Raw genomic sequence first — 6700 nt, 5'->3', positions numbered from 1 at the left:
ACAGATGTATGGATGTGAGAGTTGGACTGTGAAGAAGGCTGAGTGCCGAAGAATTGATGCTTTTGAACTGTGGTGTTGGAGAAGACTCTTGAGAGTCCCTTGGACTGCAAGGAGATCCAGCCCTTCTGGAGGAGATCCATTCTGAAGGAGATCAACCCTGGGATTTCTTTGGAGGGAATGATGCTGAGGCTGAAACTCCAGTACTTTGGCCACCTCATGCAAAGAGTTGACTCATTGGAAAAGACTCTGATGCTGGGAAGGATTGGGGGCAGGAGGAGAAGGGGACGACAGAGGATGAGATGGCTGGATGGAATCACTGACTCAATGGACATGAGTCTGAGTGAACTCCGGGAGTTGGTGATGGACAGGGAGGCCTGGCATGCTGGGAAGAGTCGGACATGACTGAGTGACTGAACTGAACTGAACTGAACTGAATGGACATGCATAGAACAGGATTTCAGGCTTTTCTTAAGAAAAAAAGACCCCAAACCCATTGAATGTTCACACTCATTCTCCAAAATGCCTTAGATCAGTACCTAAAACTCAAAACCAGCTTTTGCTCCCAATGAAGAAATTACCTGGTCCTGATCCTAGCTGATCTTTCTTGTTCTCCTGGAGTTGAAAAGTGCCTTTTGTGGGAGAATGTGAAAAACAATCCCCACCGAAGACTTTGAGAGGAATTCAGATCGAAGCCCTTTGCTCATTTCCCCTGTTGTGCCCGTCTCATTCGGAAATGACTCTGTTGTGAAAGCTCTATCTTCAGTCGCGCCTTCGGAACTTAATTTCATCTCGGAAAGGCAAGGGCGGAGGCGGGGCCTGCCCCAACTCCCTGGGAAGCCTATGGGTTCCCAGTGGGGGTGAGGTGCTGGCTTGGCGCCCACTCCCTGACGCTTTTCCCATCAGCCCATTTCATTCCACTAAAGACAACCCCCTGGGGATTTCAGCACACTTTCTCCGCTCTTCCCTGGAAGTGGAGAGTCTCCTCTGACCTCGGGCACCAACTGCAACCAGTCAGATTTCTCACCTCGGCCAGGGGACAGCCCCTGTGAGTCCCCCCACACCCCGGGCCTGGGGGCCGCCTCTGGGTCCTGGCAGCCGCCCAGGGTTGTTTTCCCAGGTGTGGAGGAGCACTTCCGCAGAGCCTCTGTGGGCACTCTTCTCTGTTCATACCACGGATTTTCACGAACTCCTGTTAAGAAGCAAGTATCCCAGCGAATTCCCTAGCCGTCCAGTGGTTAAGGCTCTAATGGTAAAGAATCTGCCTGCCAATGTGGAAGACCTCGGTTCTGTCCCTAGGTGGGGAAGATCCCCTGGAGAAGGAAATGACAGCCCACTTCAGTACTCTTGCCTGGAGAATCCCATGGACAGAGGAACCTGGTGGGCTACAGTCCATGGGGTCACAAAGAGTTAGGGTACAGCTGAGCACACAGCTCTTTTTTCAATGTGGTAACACACATAACATAAAATTGACCATTTTAGCCTTTTTTTTTTTTTTTACTGTTTTTTAAATTGGAGGTTAATTGCTTTACAATGTTGTGATGGTCATTTTGGCCATTTAAAAGTGTACGGTTCTGCGGCATTAAGTACAGTCACAAGTTGTACAGTCGTCACGACCATCCGTTTCCAGGATGGAAACTTTTTCATCTTCCTTGACTGAAGCTCTGTGCCCACTGCTCTGCTTTCTGCCCGCTGTGAACTTGCCTACACTCGGGACCTCAGGGAACTGGAATCCTACAATACTTGTCCCTCCATATCTGCCTCAAGTTGCTTTGCAGAATGTCTTCAAGGCTCATCCGTGTTGGAGCCTAGGTCAGGGTGTCTTTCCTTCCAAGACTTTCCATTGTGTGTACGGACCGCATTTTGTTCACTCATCTGTCGAAGGGCATTCGAGTTGTTTCCACTATTGCGACTTAGGCTGCTATGAATGTGGCCATTTGAATGCCTGCTTTCAATTCCTTTATAGACCTAGAAGGAAAGCTATTGGGTCAGTGTTGTTGCTGTTCAGTTGCTCAGTCATGTCTGACTCCTTGTGACCCCATGGAGTACAGCACGCCAGGCTTCCCTGTCCCTCACCATCTCCCAGAGCTTACTCAAACTTATGTCCTTTGAGTCGGTGAGGCCATCCAACCATCTCATCCTCTGTCGTCCCCTTCTCCTCCTGCCTGCAATCTTCCCCAGCATCAGGGTCTTTTCCAATGAGTCAGTTCTTTGCATCAGGTGGCCAAAGTATTGGAGTTTCAGCTCCAGCATCAGTCCTTCCAATGCATATTCAGGGTTGATTTCCTTTAGGATGGACTGGTTTGACCTCCTTGCTGTCCAAAGGACTCTCAGGAGTCTTCCCCAGCACCACAGATCAAAAGCACCAGTTTTTGGCACTCAGCCTTCTTTATGGTCCAGCTCTCCCATCCATATGTGACTACTAGAAAAACCATAGCCTTGACGATACCGACCTTTGTCAGCAAACTGTTGTCTCTGCTTTTTAATATGCTTTCTGGGCATCCGGTCATCCTTTGTTTAATTTTGGAGGTGCCACCATACTGCTTTTCCATAGCAAGTGCACCATTTGACATTCCCACAAGCAACGCACAAGATCCCAATCTGTCTCCATCCTCATCAGCATCAGTCATTTTCTGTGTTGTGGTTTTTGCTTTTACTGTAATAGCATTCTAACGGGCATGAAGTGATATTTCATTGTGATTTTGATGGCATTTCCCTAACGATTAGTGATGTTGAGTATCTTTTCATAGCTCTTTGTATGTCTTCTTTGGAGAAATATCTATTTGCATCCTTTGCCCTTTTTATAATTTAATTTTTATTTTATTCTGGAGTCCAGTTGATTTACAATGTTGGGTTAGTTTCAGGTGTCCAGTAAAGTGAGTCAGTTATACACAGGCACGCATTTTTTTTTCAGCTTCTTTACTCATTTAGGTTATTACAGAGTGTCGAGTAGAGTTCCCTGGGCAATACAGTAGGTCCTGGCTGGTTATTTATTTTATATATAATAGTGTGTGTATGTTAATCTATTTGCCCATTTTTAATATGATTGAGGCTTTTTGTTGCTGAGTTGTAGGAGGACTAGGTTTCTTAAGGAGAGAAAAGCTAATTCATGTCTTCCAAACACACACACACACATGCGCACGTGCGCACCCACACTCCAGGCCGCATGACACTCAGGGTGACGGGACAGAGCTCTGAAACACAGAACAAGAATGTGCCCCACCAGCAGTCATGCAGGCTTGCCTAGAAACCAGGCACTCGGGCCAGCAGTGCTGGCCACACGCGAGGGCAGACGCGCCAGCCAGGCCTGGAGCACGTGGGGCCCTCCGCTCTGTGGGGCAGCTGCTCCAACTCAGAGATAAGTGACCTCGGGTGAAGCAACTCGAACACGCAGACGACTTGGCTCATTCTTCAGGAGAGGACTTGGTCTCGGCCCCCGAGCCTGTGGGCTGGGCCCCCGGCTCTCATGGGGCAGAGAAACTGAGCAGACTGGGGCTCCTGTACTCACGCTGCCCAGTGCCAGCATGGCGAGGGCGCCGGGCGCCAGGAGTGGCCCCACTTAAAACAGGGGCAGCCAGTGCCAAGGGCGAGGCTCCTCTTTGTGTTGAGGATAGCATCCTGACTTCTTCCAAGTCTAATCTGGCTTCTTTGGGTGGTGCATCCAGCTCATTAGAACGTTAGAAGAGATTCAATAATAGTTGTGTTGGGGATTCCAGACTCCACCCTACCACTGCAGGGGCCCAAGTTCAACCCCTGGTCGGAGAACTATATCCCACATGCCGCAACTAAGACCCAGCGCAGCCAAATAAATAGTTTTAAAAAGTATATATATATATATATGATTTCCCATGAGGACTAGATTGTAACCAACACGATAGCTTATGTAAAGTGTCTGGAAAAAGAAAAAACTCCATGCACATAAATAGTAATTGTCTCTCTTTAGTTTTACCTAGATATTCTGCCTAGTAAGCAATGCAGAGACAGAAACAGGGCAAATCTAGAGCTTCCCTCTGACTCATCCTCAAGCCCCTCCTGTGTCTCTCCTGGCAGCCTGCTGACATACACAGAGATGAACCAGAACATCACAGGACCAGCAGCCAGTCCTTTCTCGGCCACTTGCTCGCTGGGTGACCTTTGGCAAGAAACGTTACCTCTCTGAAGACCTAAGGAGACCGCACCCATGCAAGAATGTGGTCAATCATAGTAGCGATTAACATGGCTACTCTCTGCGACCCCGTGGGCTGTAGCCCGCCAGGCTCCTCTGTCCATGGGATTCTCCAGACAAGAACACTGGAGTGGGTTGCTATGCCCTTCTGCAGGGGATCTTCCTGACCCAGGGATGGCACCCACGGCTCTCAGGTCTCCTGCGCGGCAGGCGGGCTCTTCACCAGCGGCGCCCCCGGGAAACCCTGATAAATTATAAAGGGCTGGCAAACCAAGATGGCGGCCCCACGCCGGGACGCAGCTGGGTCGCAGGTCGGAGCCATCTCTCCACGTGTTTTCTTCCCCAAGGACAGCTGGACAAAGGACCCTCGTCCACAAAAGACTGGGGAAGGCAGTCTGGTTAATGGTCCTTCACCCCGAGGCCAAAAGGTGAAAGGTCACAAGGAGGCCTTGTCTACCCGGGGATTCCTGCAGAGGGGCCGCTGCCCTCGGGAGGCCGGAGCAGTGGGTTCTCCCATCAAAGACAGGGGCACTTTGTTCTCGGGATTCCGGGGAAGCTAAACGCGGAGGAGGAGGGCGGGGAGGGCGGAGGCCATGGAGCTCGCGCCTGCCCCTCCGCCCGACCATGCTAATTAGCATCTGCTGATCAAGGTGTGAAGCCCACAGCTGGGCGGGGAAAGCAAGGCTTTCTGAGCCCTCCAAGGCCCGAGGTAAGCCTGAGTTGCTTTTCCTTGTTTAACTTCGGGCAGTTATTTTTTATTATTTTAAAAAAATTTATATTGCAGTACATTTGATTTACAATATCCTGTTAATTTCAGCGTATAGCAGAGTGATTCCGTTATATATGTACATATATACATATATGCATTGCCGTTGGTTTAGTTGCCAAGTCATGTCTGACGCTTTTTGACCCCATGGGCTGTAGCCCGCCAGGCTCCTCTGTCCATGGGATCTTCCAGGCAAGAACACTGGAGTGGGTTGCCATGCCCTCCTCCAGGGGATCTTCCCGACTCAGGGATCGAACCCGTTTCTCCTGCATTGCAGGCCGATTCTTTACCATCTGAACGCATGTTGGAAGGTGGATTCATATACGTTCATCTGTTCTTTTTCAGATTTTACCCCATACAGGCTATTACAGACTATAGAATATGGTTCCCTGGCAATGCCATTGGCCCTTGTGGATTATCTAGCTTATATATAGTGGTGTGTGTATTTTAATCCCACCGTAAGGCTGAGTCACCTTGACAGCCCTCCCATTCAGCAGTCTGGTGGCTGATATTTGAGGCGTCCCCCCAGTGACGCAGCAAGCATGCCATCCTCCTTGGGTGCCCACTACACTCTGCACATGCATCCTCTACATGTCCCCTGTACCACATCCTCTCTGAGTGCCCACTATACACCAGGCTCTGCTGGGGAAGGCTGGTGGGGCAGAAAGGACCCCAACAAGGTCCCTGGCTTGAAGCCCAGGGACCAGCAATGACTTAAGCAGGAAGAAGGCCGTACTCAGATTTTGGGGAATGATCCCCAGCTCCAGCTCAGCTGGGGAACCTCCATCCGCCCCCACGCCCCAGCCCCAGATTTAAGAACAAAGGATCAGGCTCTCCCTCACGCACCCACCCCCTGCTGCTGGCCGACCTGGACTCGAGGTCAAGCGGCCACTTCTGGGCCGGGAGTGGGGGGGGCTTCACTCTCGGATCCCCTCCCAGAATGTCCTGTTAGCAGCACAGACTTGGCTGATGGAAAGGGCCGCTCAGTCCGCTCGCCGCTGAGCAACGCGGGCTTCTTGGCTCGACCTGTGCTCTCACGAGCTCTGTCATCCTCTGAACGGCCCTGGGATGTGGTCCTTGTCTCTGCTTCACAGATGAGGCATCTGGGATCAAACAGAAACTTGCTGAGGGTCACACCGCACAGGACTGGGCAAGCCGGACGTCCCCAGTGTGAACCAGCGTGCCGCCCGGATTTACCAACAGGGAGGAGGGAGCCACGAACGAAAAGGACACTTCCAGGATGGCTGGTGGGAGGGGGGCTGTCTTGGACTTGGTCAACGCTGAGCGTGGACTTGGAAGCCAGTGGGCCTGGGCTCCAGTCTCATCTCCACACAAACCGCCGCAGGACCTCAGCTTGCCCTGTAGAGCGGGGGTGGTAAAGGCACGCCCACCCGGGGTTGTTGGAGCAATGTCTGCAGTACGGTCACCAAGGGGCTGCTCTGCCATGTTGGGATGAGAACGCCCCCCTTTTACTACTGGAGGGTGATGATGAGTTTTAGGGGCTCCCCCAGTGGCTCAGCGGTAAAGAACCTCCTGTGGTACAGGAGGCATGGATTCGAGCTCTGAGTCAGGCAGTCACCTGGACTGATCTCCATCTCTCCAGGAAGGGCCGGGACCCACCACAGCCAAGCCCAGCACTCCCGGCTCGCCTCTCCTGAGCTGTCCAGCACCCCAGGCTGAGCTGGGGAGCCAGAGGGTGTCTAGGACACTGGGAACGTGCCCAGGGGGTTTTGGATCCCTCCGCAAAAAAAAAAAAAAAAAAAAAAACATTT

The sequence above is a fragment of the Bison bison genome, unplaced genomic scaffold, assembly GCF_000754665.1.
Source record: "Bison bison bison isolate TAMUID 2011002044 unplaced genomic scaffold, Bison_UMD1.0 scf7180017864371, whole genome shotgun sequence".
NCBI classification, from domain to species: Eukaryota; Metazoa; Chordata; class Mammalia; order Artiodactyla; family Bovidae; genus Bison; species Bison bison.
The sequence above is the reverse complement of the archived record's forward strand: the minus strand, read 5'-3'. Positions refer to the sequence as shown.